Consider the following 23,912-nt stretch of genomic DNA (forward strand, 5'->3'; position numbering starts at 1 on the left):
TATATAGTTAAAAATATGGCTTCCCGGCCATTGACCTTCTTGTGCGAACGCACACACTATGCCCGAACTCGTACGGGACTTGGTAGATTAATCTGCCACGAGTAATGAGTGTGATGGGCAAACATCTATTAGGCGCACTACGAATGTAGTGGTGTGGACACGTTGGGAATGTGGATCTCACGGGGAGCGTGCAAGGGGTAAGTCGCTGCAGACGCACTATCCTCTGTGCCCGCGGTAGCTCACATGGATAGAGCGTCTGCCATGTAAGCAGGAGATCCCGGGTTCGAGTCCCGGTCGGGGCACACATTTTCAACATGTCCCCAATGAAGTACATCAACGCCTGTTTGCAGCTAGGGTGTGCATTTAATTATCATTTCATTTCAGAGGACACGGTTCAGTATCAACACGAAGAGGCCTCTGACGGTGGCACAAATTGCACCAATGTTATCACGTGTTTCCTTGAGGCACTGATTCCTTCATATTTCGATGTCAGAAACGACAATTCGCAGTGCGATGAACTTCAAGATGATGTCCTTGACAACCTTTAAGACTAATGGCCCACCTTCTCCTGACGATTCAGTCTATTTCTAAGGACATAGTGGCCTGCAACCTCCTTAGCAGTGCAGCGTTATTGTAATTTTTGCTCTGATATACGGGGTGGAAACACCAGAGGCCATTAAAAACGGTTCGACGAAATTTGAAAGTGATCTGGAGCACCAAAGATGTTGTTCAGCTCTCCTGCGTCGACCCTCCTATGGCGGCATCAGGGAGGGGGGAGGCGTTCGGAAATAGGATGCGACACGGACACATGCATGAATAAAACGGCGAAGGGGTCCTCTACGACCTTCCAGTGCGGCCATACCCTCACTGCATCTCGCGCTCTTTTGTTGAGCACTGTACATATCTGTACAGACACAGCCAGTAACAACTGCGTGCCGGTGTGAAGGGCAGCTCTTTCTACATCTCTTCGATTTCGCATTCCCCTAGCAGACGTTACTGCGTTAGTACGGCGCAATAGTGCCACTCAGGTTAGCAGTGTCTAAACGGTTGTCAGTAACGCCGGCAGCTACTAATAAGTGGCTGACTCTGTACTGGTGCGTTTTTAAAGTGCTTCACAAGGGTGCGCCAGTGACAGCGAGAGTTTTGCCGAACTGATTGGTCTTAGAGGAATCCTCATCGTTTTACTAATTCATGTATCAGTGTCACACCCTCCGTCCGCTTTCCCCTACCCCCCCCCCCCCCTCCCTCTCAACGCAAGGGTTGAAAAAGCATAAAAACTACTTGCTGCTTCGGATAAAGCTCAATTGTTGGCTCTAAATAGTCTATAATGGCCCATCCCTTTGTACCAGCTCAAAAACTACGGTTGAGCGATGTCACTAAGGGATGCGATCACGTTAAGAAGGAACGAAAGTCTGGCGGTCGAAAAAACTCGAAATTACAGGGTGATTCAAAAAGAATACCACAACTTTAGGAATTTAAAACTCTGCAACGACAAAAGGCAGAGCTAAGCACTATCTGTCGGCGAATTAAGGGAGTTATAAAGTTTCATTTAGTTGTACATTTGTTCGCTTGAGGCGCTGTTGACTAGGCGTCAGCGTCAGTTGATGCTAAGATGGCGACCGCTCAACAGAAAGCTTTTTGTGTTATTGAGTACGGCAGAAGTGAATCGACGACAGTTGTTCAGCGTGCATTTCGAACGAAGTATGGTGTTAAACCTCCTGACAGGTGGTGTATTAAACGTTGGTATAAACAGTTTACAGAGAATGGGTGTTTGTGCAAAGGGAAAAGTTCTGGACGGCCGAGAACGAGTGATGAAAATGTAGCACGCATCCAGCAAGCATTTGTTCGCAGCCCAGGAAAATCGACTCGCAGAGCTAGCAGAGAGCTGCAAATTGCACAATCAACTGTATGGAGAGTCCTACGAAAAAGGTTAGTTATGAAACCTGAACGTCAACCACCCGAGGCGATGGATCGGCCGCCAGGCAGCCCGTGACAGAACACTTCATCACTGGCCTCCAAGAAGCCCTGATCTTACCCCCTGCGATTTTTTCTTATGGGGGTATGTTAAGGATATGGTGTTTCGGCCACCTCTCCCAGCCACCATTGATGATTTGAAACGAGAAATAACAGCAGCTATCCAAACTGTTACGCCTGATATGCTACAGAGAGTGTGGAACGAGTTGTAGTATCGGGTTGATATTGCTAGAGTGTCTGGAGGGTGCCATATTGAACATCTCTGAACTTGTTTTTGAGTGAAAAAAAAACCTTTTTAAATACTCTTTGTAATGATGGATAACAGAAGGTTATATTATGTTTCTTTCATCAAATACACATTTTTAAAGTTGTGGTATCCTTTTTGAATCACCCTGTATTTTATTACGGAATTCGAATGTGTATACATTGAATAATTAATCCCCAAGATATTAAGCGCAAACTCAAAAAAGTAACGCTTGATGCTAAAGTAAACGGTGAATTGGAAAGTTATAAATACAAATCGCTATTAGCACAAATCGTTATCGATGGCACTACCACTATTTATACCGATTTGAGTAAACCTGATTTACTGGAGCGATGTATGGGCGGCTTTACTCAAAATGAGAAAGACGGTTTCAATAACCTCATTTGGAGATAGTCCCCAAAAATAGCATCCAGCCGCAGCGAAACTATCAATATTACTTCAAATTGGAGCGTATGTCTATTCAATGTCGGCCATACTGCATTAATACACGTGGCAAATGCTCTTCAAATCAAAATCGGCGATGAAATGCGCCGACTGTGTGAAGATACAGACGCTCAGAGACGAAAAGGACTTTGAGGCCGAAATTGAGCGCTTATCAGATCAGTGTGGGAGCAAGCGGCCATCTATTAGCCAGGTCGATAGTTATTACGGACCAGGCATCGGTGATATCCCCCTCAACCTTTTTTATTTTCTTTTATGTGATAAATACTTGTAAAACTTTAAACGCCTTTTTCACAAATCCGTGTTTTCATCGGCATGCTTATCGTCACCCACATTAAAATTTTGTCCGATTTTAATGATATTTTGGTCTCCGTTGATGCAAATTAAGTTCTCTTCAGTTCATTGTAGCCGATTTTTTATGTTGATATTTAGTATTTTTTTGGCCAAAAAAGTGGCGTCCGAAATCTACCATTTTTTAAATATCTATAATTTCGCCATTGTTTTGCACATGCCTAGGACAAACTACAATTTCATCTCTAAGGATCAGGGTCATACGTTAATTTCATGTTTAAGATAGTCACAACTGAAGTTACTGCCGAAACAGACGGTCTGCCTCCTTTCGGAGCTGCCGCCTCAGGAAAATCCCAATTACTCAATGCAGATGTTAATATTTTTCAATAAAAAAGTACAAGTAAAAACTTCAATGTACGGTATATTCATTTCAGGAAACCACATTTATTTACTATATTCCAGTACGGAGAAAAAATTCTGAATTGAACCATATTTTCGTCCGTCACCTTGTTAATCCTCCTTAAATGGAGTTGCAGGAACACAATCTCCTTGGAGAAATTTTGAATTGTCCAGAGCGTCAGCAGTGATAAAGGTCATCAAGAACATAGCCCTGTTGTTCATCGCACTGCAAACTGTCATTTTCGACCGAGAAATGTGTGGGGATCAACGCCCAAAGGTTTGTGTTATTGCGCTGGCGCCATTTATGCGACCGCTTGAGGCCTTTTCGTGTCAATACAGACCGATGGTGTGTCTGAAACTTTTCCCTCGAGTGCATAGCGCGGATTTGATCTCCATTGATGAGTCTTCAAAAGAAAGGGTGAAGTGGGAGTGAGAGGGGCTGTGACACACCCACACTGCTTTTGGGCATAATGTGGTGAAATGTGATGCCAATATGACATCATTAGCCTACCTCACACCTGACATCATTTCTGAGCTCCGGTGCTATTTCGCATGAGTAGGCACATGGCTGTTTGAAGATTGAGGGTAGCCATACTTTTGCACCTTTAAAGAGGAACCTCTGATCCAGACTCAGACTATTATGCGGATTCGAAAAATGACTCTTTAAAACTGAAGAAACTGCAAAAAGGTGGGAATTTAAGGGGATGGGACCTGGATAAACTGACAGAAGCAGAGGTTGTACAGAGTTTCAGGGAGAGTATTAGGGAAAGATTTGCAAGAATGGGGGAAAGAAATACAGTAGAAGAAGAATGGGTAACTTTGAGAGATGAAATAGTGAAGGCAGCACAGGATCAAGTAGGCAAAAAGACGAGGGCTAGTAGAAATCCTTGGGTAACAGAAGAGATTTAATTGATGAAAGGAGAAAACAAAATGCAGTAAATGAAGCAGGCAAAAAGGAATACAAACCTCAAAAATGAGATCGACTAGAAGCGCAAAATGGCTAAGCAGGGATGGCTAGAGGATTATGGTAAGGATGGAGAGGCGCATGTCAATAGGGGTAAGATAGACACTGCCTACAGGAAAATTAAATAGACCTTAGGAGAAAAGAGAACCACTTGCATGAATATCAAGAGCTCAGATGGAAACCCAGTTCTAAGCAAAGAAGGGAAAGCACAAAGGTGGAAGGAGAATATAAAGGAACTATACAAGGGCGATGTTCTTGAGGACAGTATTATTGAAGAGGATGTATATGAAGATGAAATGGGAGATATGATACGGCTGGAAGAATCTGACAGAGCACTGAAAGACCTAAGTCAAAACAAGGCCCCGGGAGTAGACAACATTTCATTAGAACTAGTGATAGCCTTGTGAGAACCAGTCCTGACAAAACTCTACCGTCTGATGAGCAAGATGTGTGAGACAGGTGAAATACCCTCAAACTTCAAGAAGAATATAATAATTCCAGCCCCAAAGAAAGCAGATGTTGACAGATGTGAAAATTACCGAACTATCAGTTTAATAAGCCACGGCTGCAAAATACTAACATGAATTCGTTACAGACGAATGGAGAAAGTGGTAGAAGACGACCTCGGGGAAGATCACTTTGGATTCCGTAGAAATGTTAGAACATGGGAGGCAATACTGACCCTACGACTTATCTTAGAAAATATAGTAAGGAAAGGCAAACCTACGTTTCTAGCATTTGTAGAATTAGAAAAAGCTTTTGACAATGTTGACTGGAATACTCGCTTTCAAATTCTGAAGGTGGCAGGGGTAAAGTACAGGGAGCGAAAGGCTATTTTCAATTTGTACATAAACCAGATTGCAGTTATAAGACTCGAGGGGCATGAAAGGGAAGCAGTGGTTGGGAAGGGAGTGAGAGAGGGTTGTAGCCTATCCCCAAAGTTATTCAATCTGTAGATTGAGCAAGCAGTAAAGGAAACACAAGAAAAATTCGGAGTAGGTATTTATTTATTTATGCATTTATTTTACCTGGCAAGATTAGGGCCTTCAGGCCCTCTCTTACACCTAACCAGGCATACTCAGATTCAACAAATTTCAGTTTCTACAGAACATTAAGGGCATATAACATGTTATACAGTATTAATGTTAAAGAAAAAAATAGAGATTATAAAAGTAGTACAATGATAATTATAACAATCAAAAAATAATTATAACAATCAAGAGTAATAATAATAATAATAATGACTATGTATATGAAAGTAAACATATTTTTCTTTTATGAATGTCAGTCCTATTGCTAGTTGGGCATGGAGAGGAAATGAAAACATTGAGGTTCGCCGATGACATTGTAATTCTCTGAGAGACAGCAAAGGACCTGGAAGAGCAGCTGAATGGAATGGACAGTGTGTTGAAAGGAGGATGTAAGAGGAACATCAACATAAGCAAAACGAGGATAATGGACTGTAGTCGAATTAAATCGGATGATGCTGCGGGAATTAGATTAGGAAAAGAGACACTCTCAAGTAGTAAAGGAGTTTTGCTATTGGGGCAGCAAAATAACTAACGATGGTCGTAGCGGAGAGGATATAAAATGTAGAGTGGCAATGGCAAGGAAAGCGTTTCTGAAGAAGAGAAATTTGTTAACATCGAGTATAGATGTAAGTGACAGAAAGTCGTTTCTGAAAGTATTTGTATGGAGTGTAGCCACATATGGAAATGAAACGTGGACGATAAATAGTTTAGACAAGAAGAGAATAAAAGCTTTCGAAATGTGGTGCTACTGAAGAATGCTGAAGGTTAGATGGGTAGATCACATAACTAATGAGGAGGTATTGAATAGAATTGGGGAGAAGAGAAGATTGTGGCACAACTTCACCAGAAGAAGGGATCGGTTGGTCGGACATTTTCTGAGCCATGAAGGGACCACCAATTTAGTGTAGGAGGGCAGCGTGGAGGGTAAAAATCGTAGAGGGGACCAAGAGATGAATAGACCAAACAGATTCAGAAGGATATAGGTTGCAGTAGGTATTGGGAGATGAAGACGCTTGCAGAGGATAGAGTAGCATGGAGAGCTGCATCAAACCAGTCTCTGGACTGAAGACCACAACAACAATAATTTTTTAGTACAGTACAGTGATGTTAGACCTACTATTGTGTCTACGTTTTAGTGGTATCAGCTTACTGCATTCCTGATAAACATCTGGGAACATGAGTGGCAACAGAAACTTTTGCAAGAGAGTGGAAAGTTCTAGAATCGCTACTTTTGATATAAGTTATTCCGTGAATCTGAGGATGTGTGGTGCCGCAAGAAGTTAATTTGGCAGAAAGCAGACAAAACATATTATATCTCAAACGTTTGATCAATATTTAAGGTAGACATTAGTTTCCATGTGCTGTGGTACTAGCTCTCTTCTCTATAGTCCACGTAGTCTCAATGCTGTTGACGTCCGCTATGTTCACTATAATGCTGCTATGTTCTGTCAGTCCGTCTCTGTAAAAATGTAAATGTCGTGTGGCTTGGGCGTCCCGTCGGGTAGGCCGTTTGCTGGGTGCAAGTCTTTCGATTTGACATCACTTTCTGCAACTTGCGCGTAGATGGGGGTGAAATGATGATGATCAGGACAACACAACACCCAGTTCCCGAGCAGAGAAAATCTCCGAACCATCCAGGAATCGAACCCGGGCCCTCAGGATTGATATGCTGTCGCGCTACCGCTCAGCTACTGGGGGCGGATCTCTGTCTCTCTGACAAGCTGGAACTCCAGGGCATACAAATTCGAACTAACTAGAACGAACTGAACTAACTGACTAGCTAGCTGGCTATCTGGCCTTCTGGTCGGCGGCGGCGATCCTAAATACTGGCTGCTGAGAGGGCGTTGCGGCGCGTTTCCGACGAGTCTTGTCGTTGGCCTTATCGGTCGGTACTCTCGTAACCTCTATGCCGCATGGTGTGCTGGCGCCAGGGCACGCCAACACAGATATTAATGCCACCTTTTTCAGTTGACTGTCCGTAATAAAATCATGTATTACATAGGGCGTAGCCATCGAGTCAGCAAATAAAGAAAAAAATTCAAAAGTAGAATTGGAGTATCTGGCGAGCTTGTGAACTGATCTTCGTGACTAAGAGTGTCTTAACGGTTGTTAGATCTCACATTGAACTGCAGCGAGTAACTACCACTGCAGTTACAAGATCACGTAGCGCAACAAATTAAACTGAACATTAAAAACACAATTACAGAGAAAAAACCACTACATCAATAATTAATAATGCAGAAAAATGAAATTTCGGGAATACATTTGTCTAGGTAACGTTTTTTTATGTGATTAACGTTGGAAGATAACAGGTTAATGTAAGCGCGAGATAAGCCATTGCAAATGTAAAATACTGACTCATTCATAACCCCTGTAACTACCACATTGATGAATGCAAGCACGCAAATGTGAATGAATTGTGTTGAACAAGTGCTGCATTTTGGTTTGTGAGACGGAGTTCCAAGCCTAATACAGCTGGCCGGTCAATAAGTGACAGTTAATGCTATTTTTGGCCGGCCGCTATGGTCGAGCGGTTCTAGGTGCTTCAGTAGCGAACCGCACTGCTTTTACGGTCGCAGGTTTGAATCCCGCCTCAGGAATGGATGTGTGTGATGTCCTTAGGTTAGTTACATTTAGTTCTAAGTCTAGGGGACTGACGACCTCAAATGTTAAATCTCCTAATTCTTAGAGCGATTTGAACCATTTTTTGCTGTTTGTGGATGATGCAGGAGTTGTCGTCCAATGATGCCCCATATGTGTTCGATCTGGTACAGTTTTGGTGATAAAGCAGACCAAATCAACATGCTCTGCAGAGCATGTTGGGGCTACCACAGGCGTACGTGGACGAACGCTACCCTATTGGAAAGCACTGCCTGGAAAGCCGTTCATGAATGGCAGCGCAACAGGTCTAATCACAAGACAGGGTGCTTAAAATAAACAAATACTGCTCCTGCTGTCATACAAAATCGCAAACCTGAAACTTCTGGGCTTCAAAGTGTGTAGCACACAGACAGATGGGCCTCCTCCCGACCAACATACGGTCGCCAGTGGCACTGAGGCAGAAGTAGATTTCATCAGAAAAAACAACAGACCTACACTCTGCCCTTCAATGAGCTGTCGTTTGACACCACTGAAGTCTCCAGTGGTTGTGGTTTGGCCTCAGTGGAATGCACGCTTTAGGGCGTCTGGCTTGGAGCTGTCCTTGATGTAACCGATTCGTAACAGTTCGTTGTGTCACTGTGGTGCCAACTGCTACACAACTGCTGATGCTGATCTACGATGCGCCAGAACCGTACACCGAACACGTTGGCTTTCCTCCTCGGTAGTGTTACAGGTAGTTCAGAGCCCGCTCTTCTTTCGACCGTACATAGTCGTGACCGCAGTCATGTACAGTGGCTACATTCCCACCAAGTATTTCTGCAGAATCGCTGAAGTAACATCCAGCAGCTCGTGGCACTATTACACTTCCCCGAACTGAGATGTTGATATTGGCGTCTTTGTCCCCATTGGGGCATTCTTGACTAACATCAGTTCAGCACGTCCTGTCTCAAGGGTAACTAATGAAAGGTGATTGGCTTCCTTCTACAACCTAAAGATGACGTCTGTCCAAATGTCGCTAGTCCCTTTGTCTCCAAACCAACCAACCAACCAAACGTCACGCCAGTTGCATAAGAGTGGCTCCAGTAACGCCACTATGACATTGCAAATCAGGTTTGCTTGAAATACACGCTGTAACCTGATTTGCAATGTCATAGTGGCGTTACTGGAGCCACTCTTATGCAACTGGCGTGACGTTTGGTTGGTTGGTTGGTTTGGAGACAAAGGGACTAGCGACATTTGGACAGACGTCATCTTTCGGTTGTAGAAGGAAGCCAATCGCCTATCATTTACGTAGTGCTTTTACAAGAAAACCCCTATCGGAGAACATATTGGCTAGTTGCCGATAGTATTACGGATTTGAGGCACGACTGCTAACTCTGCCTTCCTCTTGGTTGTATTTATCAGTGTTGCAATAAGAGATTTCAGATTAACAAAACATGGCTGATTCCTTTTCTACACCTGCACACACAGATTTCTGTCTACGATTTAGCTGTCATAGGGACTTCTGGAGACAATTTTCTCTAAAAAAAAATTACCACTGACATAAAAACATTTCAGTTGTTGCTGTACAAATACTGACTGACAAAACAAGACTAACCTTCTCCTGCCACTGAATCCTTACTGAGAAAAAAAATTGTTTATGAAATAAAAATTACATTAAATATTATTAAACCGGTAGCCACTACAGTAAATTAATTTAAAACAGTTACTTTCATTTTCCGCTCTTACTGTATAAGTATGCTACTTATTGGCCATGTGATCAAAAGTATCCGGATACACCTAAAAACATACGTTTTTCATATTAGGTGCATTGTGCTGCCACCTACTACTGCCTGTTACTCCATATCAGAGACCTCAGTAGTCATTAGACATCATGAGAGAGCAGAATGGGGCGCTCCGGAGAGTCCAAGGACTTCGAATGTTGTCAGGTGATTTGGTGTCACTTGTATCATAAGTCTGTACTCGAGATTTCCACACTTCTAAACATCCCTAGGTCCACTGTTTCCGATATGAAGGTGAAGTAGAAACGTGAACGGACACGTACAGCACAAAAGCGTATAGGTTGGCCTAGTCTGTTGACTGACAGAGACCGCTGACTGTTGAACAGGATCGTAATGTGTAATGGGCAGACATCTATCCAGGCCACCACACAGGTATTCCAAACTGCATTAGGATCACTGCAAGTAAAAGATAAACACATATGCGGAGTACACCATTTCTCATATTTAGGCGGGAGGGGAGAAAGCTAGGATTTCATGGTCGAGCGCCTCCTCATAAGCCACACATCACGCCGGTAAATGCCAAACGACACCTTGCTAGGCGTAAGGGGCGCAAACTTTGGACGAATCAACAGCGGAAAAACGTTGTGTGGAGTGACGAATCACGGTACAAATGGTCCAAATGGCCCTCAGCACTATGGGACTTAACTTCTGAGGTCATCTGTTGCGTAGAACTTCGAACTACTTGAACCCATCTAACCGAAGGACATCACACACGTCCATGCCCGAGGTAGGTTTCGAACCTGCGACCGTAGCGGTCGCACGGTTCCAGACTGTAGCGCCTAGAACCGCTCGGCCAGTCCGGCCGGCAATCACGGTGTCGATCCGATGGCAGGGTGTGGGTATGCCAAATTCCCGGTGAGCGTCGTCTGCCAGCGTATGCAGTGCCAACAGTAAAATTCGAAGGCGGTGATGTTATGCTGTAGTCGTGATTTTCATGGAGGGGTCTTGCACCCCTTGTTGTTTAGCGTGGCAATATCACGTGGCACAGGCCTACACAAATTTTTAAGCACCTTCTTGCTTCCCATTGTTGAAGAGCAATTCGGGGATGGGGATTACCTCTTTCAACACGTTCGATCATCTGTTTATAGTGCACGGCCTCTGGCGGAGTCAAATGGTTCAAATGGCTCTGAGCACTATGGGACTCAACTGCTGTGGTCATAAGCCCCTACAACTTAGAACTACTTAAACCTAACTAACCTAAGGACAGCACACAACACCCAGCCATCACGAGGCAGAGAAAATCCCTTGCCCTGCCGGGAATCGAACCCGGGAACCCGGGCGTGGGAAGCGAGAACGCTACCGTACGACCACGAGATGCGGGCCTGGCGGAGTCGTTACACGACAATAACAATGGAGTAGCCTGCACAGAGTCCTGACCTGAATCCTATAGAACGCCCCTGGGATGTTTTGGAACGCCGACTTCATGCCAAGCCTCACCGACCGACACCGACACCTCTCCTCAGTGCAGCACTCCGTGAAGAATGGGCTGCCATTCACAAAGAAACCTTCCAGCACCTGATTGAACGTAAGGCTGCGATAGTGTAAGCTGCCACCAAGGCTACGGACGTGTCAAAGACATATTGAATTCCAGTATTACAGATGGAGGGTGCCACGAACTTGTTAGTCATTTTCAGCGTGGTGTCCGGATACTTTTGATCGCTTAGTATATTTCCAAGTGCTTCCTCATTAAATGTACATCTATATTTAGACAACATACATACGTGTTATGACTAATCACCTGAAAATAGCCCGCATCTCGTGGTCGTGCGGTAGCGTTCTCGCTTCCCACGCCCGGGTTCCCGGGTTCGATTCCCGGCGGGGTCAGGGATTTTCACGGCCTCGTGGTGGCTGGGTGTTGTGTGGTGTCCTTAGGTTAGTTAGGTTTAAGTAGTTCTAAGTTCTAGGGGACTTATGACCACAGCAGTTGAGTCCCATAGTGCTCAGAGCCATTTGAACCATTTTGAACCTGAAAATAGCGCAGCTCCAAAATCAACCGATAGTGTGAAATAAATCGCATAGTAAAGGTGGAAAACGGAATTGTCTTTTAATATAATGTTACGAAAGTGAATGAATGTAAAATAATGTGACACATGAGTTTCTGCCGCCGTACCAAATGGTCAAACTAGTTACTGGGATGCAATCCCGGGATGTCGTAAACAACTGGCTACATTCAGACAAGTGCACAGCTGTCACTTTTCAAGACACAAATGACTCGAAAATGGTAGCGCATGCACCTACTGAAATATCGGCCGTTGTCTAAAACGGCACTCGGCTGGGTTCCCGTACATTGTTGAATTTCGAATATCATATTGGCACATTGAGAATTTGAGATACAGGAAGTCCAGAGGTGAAAAAACGAAATCTTGTGCAAATACATTAAGTCTTGACAAGGCCAGTGATTTGTTGCGATAACGAGGAATGGACTTCACATAGAAGGGACGAGTACAGAGTAACACCTTTTCACCTTTTGTGACGATGTTCATACACTGAAAAACGGGCAACAAAGAACGGGACGATAAAAAAAGCCCAGAGTTCCTACGTGCACTTGGATTACAAACAATCATGAAAAACAAATCCCAGTCTCAAGAAAAACATTTTGCATTGCGTCAGGTGCCTGAACAAGAACCAGACACAGTTCTAAATCACAGTGCCAACTAAAGAGCAGCCCTTGGACAACCCACTAAGAAATGCATGAAAACTTTAATGTTAAATGGTGAAACTTCCGTTACTAGAACATGTTAAAATAATGATGGTAGTGGTTCTATGTGAAATTGATATTGCTGTGCTATTCCCATTTTGCACACTTCTCATTCATATAAACAACGTAACCGCGCAATTTAATTTTGCATAGAGGACGCAAATTGCGCTGCCGTAGGGGGCGTTGCGGACGGAGAGAGCAAATACATATGAGCGCCTCAGGGAGCGTAAAAATAGCAGCAGGCTTCGCTGTAAACTGTTCTGACAGGGCGACTTTAATTGTGTGTGTATTTAATTGAAGGCAACAGTATTTGTAAGTGAAGCCTAATTAGGCAGTGTAATACGCAACACCACGTAATTAGCACAGGAGCGTTAAATTACGGCACGTCGTGAGTTAAACGAACACAGGTCATGTCAGCCACTTCACTGTGTACGATGCAGAATTGTTTGATACAGTCAGATCAATGTTCAGATCATCGGCAATGTGCGTCCATACAAAATTAATGCGCTCCGTTTGGGAGAGAGTTTAATAACTCCACAAGATGAGAAGGGAACGTACTCTGTCTTTGTTACATATTCGTTTCTAACTCGAACTGCAAGAATTTTCACTCCGTGTTTTGTACAAAATTAGACCCGGTGTACCTTGTTCTGAGAATACGAGGTGCATATTTTCAGTACTGGCGGTTACCCGAAATTTCTTTGGTGGCGGTGAATCTGTGTGCTTCCATTGAGCTGACTGGCGCTTTGTTCCTGGATTGAAAAATGGTATCCACGTCTCATCCACTGTCACAACCGACGAAAAGAAAGTCCCATTCATGCTGTCGTTGCCCGTCAACATTGCTTGGCAACATGCCACACGGGCAGCCATGTGGTCGTCCGTCAGCATTCGTGGCACCCACCTGGAGGACAGTTTTCGCATTTTCATGACGTCATGCGGGATTGTGTGCACAGAACCCACAGAAATGCCAACTCTGGAGGCGATCTGTTCAACAGTCATTCGGTGATCCTCCAAAACAATTCTCTCCACTATCTCGGTCATGTCGTCAGACCGGCTTGTGCGAGCCCGAGGTTGTTTCGGTTTGTTGTCACACGATGTTCTGTCTTCATTAAACTGACGCACCCACGAACGCACTTTCGACACATCCATAACTCCATCACCACATGTCTCCTTCAACTGTCGATGAATTGCAATTGGTTTCACACCACGCAAATTCAGAAAACGAATGATTGCACGCTGTTCAAGTAAGGAAAACGTCGCCATTGTAAGTATTTAAAACAGTTCTCATTCTCACCGCTGGCGGTAAAATTCGATCTGCCGTGCTTTGCTGCCATCTCTGGGACGTATTGACAATGAACGCGGCCTCATTTTAAAACAATGCACATGTTTCTATCTCTTTCCAGTCCGGAGAAAAAAAATCGGAGGCCTTAGAACTTGAATGCACCTCGTATAGTAGGTGGCCGCTGTGGCCGAGCGGTTCTAGGCACTTCAGTCCGGAACCGCGCTGCTGCTGCGGTCACAGTTTCGAATCCTGCCTTGGGCATGGACGTGTGTGATGTCCTTAGGTTAGTTAGGTTTATGTAGTTCTAAGTCTATGAGGACATGACCTCAGATGTTAAGTCCCATAGTGCTTAGAGCCATATGAACTGTTTTTTAGATTATATAGTATCTACTGCAAAGATGAAGCAGAAGAGTTTACGGGGTCGTTAACAGTGTTGCACTGTTTGAAAACACTGCTGCTTTCAGCACCTAATTGTTGGGCTACGCCAAAGAATTGGTGTTGCGCTTGGGTGCAGTGACAGACCAGTTTTTTCCACCGTGTAGCTTGAAAAGAGGAAAATCGATAAAAATCCACAAGACTGTAATGTATAAATACAACAACAGTTGTGCCCCAATTCATTTACAGTTATTATTTTGTGTGTTCTGCGCGAAGACAGGTCTGCAAACGGTTGCTCTCTTTCTCCATTTGTCTCTTGCTACTTTCTTCATTTACTCGTAGTTTCCCCTCCCTTTAAAATTTCCCGCCATGTTGTATCATCTCCTTCCTCTAATTCTTCTCCTAAGCGCAGTTCCTAAAAAATGCTTTTAAAAAAACCTCGTTTCTAAGAGTAATTGCATGAGTATGGCTGAAAATAATACGTTCATCAATGTTGAAAGTATAAGGTTTTTAGTTTCTTCTTATTTTGGACCGCTTTTATTTGCTGATTTTAACCTTATATTGGCATACTGCGGTTAAGAGCAATACAGGCTGTTTGTAAATGAATATCGGGGTTTTAACGCTTTATAATATTTATTACATTAAACTAACAGTTATAAATGATATGTCAAATAAAAGACCAACTCAAACAGTTGTGTTTGGCCACCTCACTGACATAACGAAGTGTGCGACTGGCTGAACTTCACTGTAGCCAAGCGATGGATAGGCAGCAAGCGGCCCAGTGAAAGGCTTGCTTTGCATGGCCTTCCCGTTCACAAGACCTAACACCATGCGATTTTTTCCTTTGGGGCTTCATCAAGGATCGTGTATACGTGCCTCCGCTACCAGCAGACCAACCTGAATTAAGAAACCGGATTGAAGCAGCTGTTGGTACAATCACTGAAGACACACTTATCAACATTTGGGAAGAACTCGGCTATAGACTTCATGTGTGTCATATGACAAATGGTGCTCACATTGAACATTTATAAGGCTCTTTCATTTGACATATCATTTATAACTGTAAGTTTAATATAATAAATATTATAAAGCGTTAAAAACCCGATATTCATTTATAAACACCCTGTAGTTTGCCTCCTGGAAAAGCTGTGCAGAATGCTATGGCGGCGACTAAGAAGCGGCTGCCACTTTCGGGACACAGGCAGCGCGACTAGCCACGCCACAAGGTACTGAAGTACCGGGTTGCGCAAAAATACGGGAACACCAGATACACAACTCATTACCACGCGTAATACCGTACAGAAAAACAGACTGTCATTCAAAACAGCTTCCAATTGTCTCGGAATGGGTAAATACAGATCCTGTACGGTTTTCACGGGAATCGTATACCATTCCTCCTTCAACATAGTGGCAACTTCAGCTAACGATGATCAAGGTTGTTGTATCCGCCTGGTAGTCGAATGCTCTACACACAATGCAGGCCGCATGGTCAGCCGCCCCCGCCCCCCTCCTCCCCCCTTCGTAGAAGGACGTGGGTAAACGGCTCAATCGACAGCGGAATATTTCCTTGTATGGCCTGGGCTATTACACATCGCCACAACAGCGTCTTGAGGCGCCAAATTCGCCGATAGACAGAATGCCTGTAGCGGCAGAGGGCGCTGTCAGCACGACAACATTTTGCTACGCTAACCCAATATCCATCCGCTTCCGACAGTTTAAGCAATCGCCGGAATGCGCAAAATCAGTTCGCCCCACGCCTCAGGTCGGCAGTATCAGCAGTTCCGTTCGGTCATATCAGCGCTACCTTCGTGGTCAAATAACAGTGGGACATAGTTAATGCCACTACGTTGTTATAATTAAAGTCCAACTACTCACGGAGAACCAATGTGGGCTGTAATTATCATATGACACCAAAACATGCTAATGCGTTAATATAGGGATTTGCGCTGGAAATAAATTAGCTGCACCAGGTGCAAATCTGGCATTGTACAGAATCTCCTCGACTTTTTCAATGTTCGTATTTAACAAATTGTGTAAGCGGCGATTAATAATAACATCAATATTATGTCTTTCTTACTAGTTTGACTTATTTTACCTGTATTCCCCTTTCTATTCCGTTGCATTTCTGTACATCTTTGCCAGCCGCTGTGGTCGAGCAGTTCTAGGCGCTTGAGTCCAGAATCGCGCTGCTGCTACGGTGGCAGGTTCGAATCCTGCCTCGGGCATCGATCTGTGTGATGTCCTTAGGTTAGTTAGCTTTAAGAAGTTCTAAGTCTAGGGGACTGAAGACCTCAGATGTTAAGTCCCATAGTGCTTAGAGCTATTTGAATCATTTTTATACGTCTTTCTTGCATTCACAGAGCCAGATTTGCCCCTGGGGATCAAAATTTGAACAAATTGTTTTCCAGTGTAAGTCGGTTCCGTATTAACGCATTAGAAACAAGTTTCGCCGACATATGGTAATTACAGACCACACTGAATCCCTGTGAGTAACTGCACTTGAATTACAAGCACCTGGCATTTTTCACTGCCGATGACGTGTGACTTTGGTCACCTTTGCCATTTTTGTGGCTCCAGTTGTTTACAGCGGATTTTCTTGCACGGCCCTCTCTCGTCAGACCTGTGCCTTGAAACTGACAAGGAGTGCTGTTGTCAAAATATCGGTACGCACTTCAGTAAGTTTTTTCATCAGCAAGACAATTTTTTGCGACAAAAATCGATTGAAATCAACGCTGATATTAACCAACGAAAACCGAGATATTATCCCCTGCATTCGCTTCCAGTCATTTCTGCCGCAACTGACGAAAATGTTTCTCTTCAGCCGAAGGAGAGCTGTTTCATTGTGAACATAAAAAAAGTTGCGAGTCATAAGAATCTCTTACTCTGATATGACAGCCCATCAACGATTTCATATTCTTCCTTAGACCTACAAGCGTTTATTTAAAGAATATGGAACTTTGTCAGGCATTATTACTCTGCCACTGCTCTGTAGGAGCATGCAATCGGTTTTCTCAATATTGAAATATCATTACCAACATTTGCGTGCTAACAGTTGTGAGAACAAGAGTTTCTAGCCATCAACACGATTGAAATTTGATCTGAAGCACCGTACGTTTGAGTAAATTTTTCATTTATTTACCTTCGTCCTTAAACAGGAGTTTCAGTTTTGTTCGTTTCATTGCTATTTCTCTCAGCTAGCTTCAGCACTCTACTTTAGCATTTCTTCTATGTATGGTTCTAGTTTCATCGAGCTATACTACTTGGCAGTGACACATTACGCCAAAGTTTCTTGTCCTTAAGTTTTGTACACAAGCGAATATCGGAATCCCATATTCGGTTAAGGTAGGGTTCTATTTAGAGTTCATACTATTTTTTGTTTGCAACATTACACTCAATAATAATTCTGATGAAACTAGTTTGTCATAAACACAACAATTAAAATACGATGTCGTAATTCACTACAAAGGAAATGTGACTACAAACAGCTAAAAATCTGATTTGAATACTTATAGATAAACCTTGACGGTATTTCATAGAATATTATAATACGACTGTATTGAAGTGTATTAAGGAATTGCTGCTATGGAACATGCTCGTGTGTGAATATTACTGGCTTGCAGAACGGATGGTTTGCATGTAAAGGTACCTAGTCTGCGGTCACAAAGTGCAATACGTGGAATTGTCACTTACTGAGCCTTACAGAGTTTCAAAACAGTTATTAGTTATGTAAGTGAGTTGAAGCAGTTGTTGGGAGATTTGGTTGTTATTTTTTATCCTTTTACTGAATACTATCTATTAACTGAAAATGTTATTTCTTTGCAAGTTATTTGAGTGGTGGGTACAGGCTCTTATATAACACGCCAAAAAATCAAACTACGAGACTGACATGCTTCTATCTCGTGGTCGTGCGGTAGAGTTCTCGCTTCCCACGCCCGGGTTCCCGGGTTCGATTCCCGGCGGAGTCTGGGATTTTCTCTGCCTCGTGATGGCTGGGTGTTTTGTGCTGTCCTTAGGTTAGTTAGGTTTAAGTAGTTCTAAGTTCTAGGGGACTTATGACCACAGTAGTTGAGTCCCATAGTGCTCAGAGCCATTTGAACCATTTTTGACATGCTTCTATATAAGACTCACTTACAGGATTTCACGAGCGAAACAATCTGAAAACCCTGAAACGAGATGTTTGCATGAAGTTCATCGTAATTATTTCACTTACCCCCTGCAGGTTCTCTGTGGCTTCGTCTAGTAAACTTGACATCATGTTCGAGAAATGAAGGTATTTGCCCCCCGAAGACCATAGCGAGTTGTGCATCCACCAGATGCCTACAATTACTCTTCACCCCTGATGAGGCATGGTGTAACCATAGAAGATACGTTGTAACGCTAGAGGTCATTTTTCACTCTTGGTGTTCGCCCATTACGCCGCTGTTTATACAGGCTAGGATGTATCAGCGGTCGTTACTGTGCAACCACGTGATTAATGGCCTCGCCAGTGCTCTTACGGTTATGTAACATACGTAATACGTATTCGTGAATTACGCATCACTAATCTTGCTTATCGAAGAGTTGTAAATTAAGAAAATAGCCATTTACTTTGTACTTGTACTTCCTAAACTTATTTTGATACTTTTCTATTGCTCTTCTTCATGCACTTAGTACGTCTCTTTTAAAAAACGTTTCGCTGTTTTTTAACTTACATGTACATAGAAAGCTCAACATTTTTCAGTGTTCCGTCTTCGCTAACATTCCATATTACTTGGCTGCACTGACTGTTCTTGAAAACAGACAGTTTAAACGACTCGATGATTATAATTGCTCCCACTCATTGTTAGATTTCTTTAAGTATGTACTTTGAATTCGAGAGCAGGTCATACTACAGTAAGGTTCCAGTCGGTTAGCATTTTTTCAGCAAAGACATTAAAATGTGCCTCGAAGTAGCCCTATTTAGAGTCAGTGCCCTTGGTGTAACGTTTCTCTAATAAAGTGTAACTCTCTCCAAAATGCTACTCTGGCAATTCTGCGAAATACGCATCAAAGAAGGAAATATTCTCTTCATTATTAGCCGGCCGAGGTGGCCGAGCGGTTCTAGGCGATACAGTCTGGAACCGTAACACCGCTACGCTCGCAGGTTCGAATCCTGCTTCGGGCATGGATGTATGTGAAGTCTTTAGGTTAGTTAGGTTTAAGTAGTTCTAAGTTCTAGGGGACTGATGACCTCAGAAGTTAAGTCCCGTAGTGCTCAGAGCCATTTGCCATTAATACACAATCAGTCAGATGTACTATAACACTTTTTATGCAACCGGTTTTAGTAATCACCTCATGACTGAACAAATATTAACCAACAACAAAAATCTCTAGAAAAGATTATATGTGGGCGTAAGAGAATGCCGAACGTGTTGGGCACGGTAGGCGGTCTTAACAGTTTGTGCTTGAGAACCTTCAGTTTACTCCTCATCAGCTCACTTCCTTGGCAGAAATATACTACATTCAGCGAGGTGGCACAGAGGGCAGCACACTGGACTCGCATTCGGGAGGACGACGGTTCAAACCCACATCCCGCCGTCCTGATTTAGTTTTTCGTTATTTCCCTAATTCGCTTCGGCCAAAAACCGGGATGGTTCCTTCGAAGAGGCACGACCGACTTCCTTCTCTATCCTTTCGTAATCCGATGAGACCTATGATTTCGCTGTTTGGCCACATCCCCCAAATCAACAAACGAACCAAAATTACTGCAGACAAATGCCGGTATGGTCCCTTTGAAAGGGCGCTGTCGATTTCCTTCCCAACCTTGACACAGTGCGAGCTTGTGCTGTGTCTCCAATGAATTCGTTGTCGATGGAACTTTAGATACACAATTGATGAAAAATTATTTCTCCGCTTCTGTGATCTAGATCTCAGGTATCCGTTATCTTTTACCTGTAATATTGGCCCGGTAAATTGTGTAATGTTAGCCACTTATTTTGTGGCAACTGAAAAATTGTTTATAAGGTGACACCATTTAAATCACAAATGAATCAATATCACCTCTTATATAAGAGATAGCCGTAGAGTTTTTATCATCTCGGAAAAATAAAATTATTTCATTAATTTCTGTAAGTTTGCAGGTACAGGTCTGCATTCCTGGTACACATAGGAAATTCCGCGCCGGAGCACAGTAGCACATCGCTAGCGGATCCAAAAACGAAATGGCGAAGTCCATCTCGACTCCATCAACAGGCTGCACAGTTTAGCTTTTGGCTCCACTAGCGGTGGGATACGGTATTCTGTCACGAGAATCCCACTGAGTGGCAGTAATGCAGACCAGTTCCTGAACGAAAAATGTATGCAGCCTTTATTCCCGGTATGATTGCATGCGTACAAAAAAATCGTCAAAACTTGGAGATAGTTGGGTGACCCTGCCCATAATGCTCGAAACGTTTCCAGCTGTGGAGAGATCTGGCGCCTTGCTGGCCAAGGTAGGGATCGACAAACACGGCCTCCAGCCACGTGTGGGCGGACTTTATCTTGTTGAAATAAAAGTCAAGGACTCCTTGCATGAACGGCAAGTGAAGGGCAACAACGCTCACGAGTAAGTGAGACGAAACATTATCATGCTTCTGTTTACTACTTACTGATTCCGTTTTTAAAGACATCGCTGACTGGCTTACTTCCATTCTCTGCAGTATAGATTTTGCCATTAAATATTTTGGCACACTTAGCAACGATCTACAAAACGCTCTTGTACCTATGGTATACACAACTGTGACACAGAATTACTCTTCTTGATGGAAATGAAATACGTAAGGGTCTGGGAAGAGATTTCAATGCCTAAGCTTATCAATTTGATTTTGTTGGCATTACTACAGATGTGAGAACTTTTTTGAATGTTCTTTCGAAGTTTAGTTTTAATAATGCAGAGAACATGGTAAATAACGTCTTTAAATTGGCTTCTGTACACACTTGGTTCAAACTTTGGTTTGCTAGTACTCTTACAATATCTTGCATCTTCGATCCTAATCGAGGTCTTTCGTAGCCAGCAGGTTACAGACTTTTTCCTCTGTCTTTTTTATTGTTATTATGTAGCAAATATGATGAGATAGTGTAATGTCTGTCATGGCTGCAGCACATTTTTTTTTGTTGCGACTATATCGTCGTCTACCGGCGCTGTCATCGAAGTTGTTATTGTTAAAATACAGACCGACAAGATCACACTGGTACTGCAGAGGATATTTATAAGAGTTCTGCTATTTCATTTCTGATACTTCTGTTTATGTTTTCCTCTCCAGAAGAAGTTGTATTAACTTTTCTATTTGAAACTTCTTGCATAACTACTGTTAATTTACTAAAAAATTTATTCGCACCAGGGCTATGTTGTCTGTACAATAACAAATTGATTAATTTCACGTTGATGTTCAACATTATTTATTCAGTAGGTGATATTTCAAAGTAATTTTGTAATACTGTCATACTTCTACCAAAAAATATTCCTTTCTCATATAAATGCATCAGCCTATATCCTGTCAAGAAGTCCTAGAAAAACAGGCTGTCCTTATCTGCAATGGCAATAATACACGATGGATCTCTGTGTGTCTACGCCAATGTTAAGTTTTGTATTTATGGGGATTCAGAGCCTCCAGATGCTTAATAAACATAAACATTGTCCGTAGTATGCTGTAAGTGATTTCACTTTAATAGTATGATTAGCTAATTTCGATCACTTGTCATTGTTAGGCATTGTGTAATAGTTCTATTGCAATTATTAGTCTCTCCTTTAGTTCATTAATCACCCATCTCTTTGGTTTAAATTGTTCATAACAAAAATCACTATCAGTAACAATTTAGCAAATTTCAATCTAATTGTAGCTTCCTACGATAATCACTACCAGTATCACTTTAGTAAATTTCAATTTAATTCTAGCTTCCTACGATAATCTGTTAATTATTAAGCTTACTACTCTCTGCTGGCAGCATCGGCCTCTTAAATCACTCCCCTTTCCCTTATTTCCACCCTAAGCTGTTTCAAATACGCTAATTACATTTCTCCTCTTACGACATAGGATACACAGCGACACACAGTCGTCACTATTTTGGTCATATTCTCCTTGCACCGAATACCACTAATCCCTTTTCTATACTCCTGTAACCTCAGGAAATCTCTTGCAGTCGCCTTTCTTTCGGCACTCGTGGAGTCATAAACAGGGAGCGCAAAATCTCGGACACCCCTGTGTTATGTCACTTGGCGGAAGCACCGGCCAGTGCCCCTCGCGGCAGGTAGTGCCTAACAAAGGGACAAACCAGTCTGCCACCCTACTCCAGGCTGCTCAGTGGAACGCGTCAGAGCTTTTAGCAGCTCACTGCAACATCCAGTCTTTACCTGCACATTACGAAGAACTTAGCCTCCTCTTCAACCAACTAAGCTACCACGTAATCCTCTTATCCGAAACGTGGTTAAAACCACACATATCCTCTGCATCTATTCATCTCCCAGGGTACACATTTCTTAGGGCAGACAGATCTAAAAAGCGAGGTGGCGGGGTCGGCGCGTGTATACGAACAGATCTCAAAGCGAAAGTCTTATGTACGTCAAACCCTGCTGAAGAAAAAGAGGCTGAATTCATGTTCATTAAAATAAATATACAAAGTCGGAAGTTCTTGACTGGCGTCGTGTACAAGCCGCCAAAAATAAGCTCAATGAGTTCCTTTCAGTCGGAATTACATTCACTTCAGTGTCAATACGAACATGTCATCGTAATGGGTGACTTGAACATAGACCTGCTAAGAGACACTCCCTCCGCAATAAACCTAAGAAGACTGTTTAGTTGCAATAGAATGAACATTCTTCCATTACAACCTACACACCATAACGCGCACAGTCATACTCTTATAGACGTCATCACAACGAAACAGACTGACAAAGTAAGAGATGTTGGTCAAATATCGGCCCCTGGCCTCTCAGCAAATGATGTAATATTCCTGGCCTACTCTGTGCAGTCTCCAAGGATCAAATCGCATTACATAACTTGTAGGAACATGAAACGTATTGACCTTGACGCTCTAACAGCCGATTCCTCAGAAATCTCATGGCATCAAATAATCAGAGAACCTACAATCGATGGCAAAATTAATGAACTTGGTGATAAACTCACTGCCCTCTATGACAAACATGCACCTGTGCGCACAATCCGTGTAAGAAAATCTCCTGCTCCATGGCTGACAGCTGAATTACGTCAAATGATGACTAATAGGGAAGCTGCCCACAGGCGTTTCAAGACAGATCCGAAACCCGAGCGTTTCGAAGAATATAGAAAACTATGGAACAGAGTGAAACAATGCATTCGCAATGCTAAAATCAGGCACGCTCGCTCCCTTGTATGCAGCGATCTGACGCCGACGACTCTGTGGAAGAATCTCCGTAGCTTGGGGGTCGGAAAGGCAAAATTGGAAACTACTTCTCATGTGTCAGCTATACAATTAAATGAATTCTTCTCTGCACCTCTGAATACCCGCACGGCTGATAACTACCGTCCACAAGAATCCCCAAACAGGATAACTAACAACGATACCTTCCATCTAAAACATGTAACAACAAATACGGCAAGAAAAGCAATAATGAAAATCTTTTCTGATGCAATAAGCTACGACAGTATCGGTATAACCATGATTAAGAATGTTGCCGATATCTTAGTACCTGTCTTAACTGACATATTTAATGTTTCCCTCGTGAACGGAATATACCCCACTGCATGGAAAAGAAGCATAATTCGACCCATCCCTACGATCGAAAACCAACTGCCTAGTGGTTACCGACCAATTAGCATACTGCCTGCTGTTTCCAAAGCA

The 23,912-nt window shown here is 43.0% G+C and overlaps 1 non-coding gene across 1 annotated transcript; it reads left to right on the forward strand.

Moving 5' to 3' along the window:
* Positions 1 to 227: 227 nt before the first annotated feature.
* Positions 228 to 302, forward strand: Trnat-ugu (transfer RNA threonine (anticodon UGU)). The gene has a single exon. It is a non-coding gene; the product is annotated as a tRNA-Thr (tRNA).
* Positions 303 to 23,912: the final 23,610 nt, after the last annotated feature.

This window comes from Schistocerca cancellata, chromosome 7, assembly GCF_023864275.1.
Source record: "Schistocerca cancellata isolate TAMUIC-IGC-003103 chromosome 7, iqSchCanc2.1, whole genome shotgun sequence".
NCBI classification, from domain to species: domain Eukaryota; kingdom Metazoa; phylum Arthropoda; class Insecta; order Orthoptera; family Acrididae; genus Schistocerca; species Schistocerca cancellata.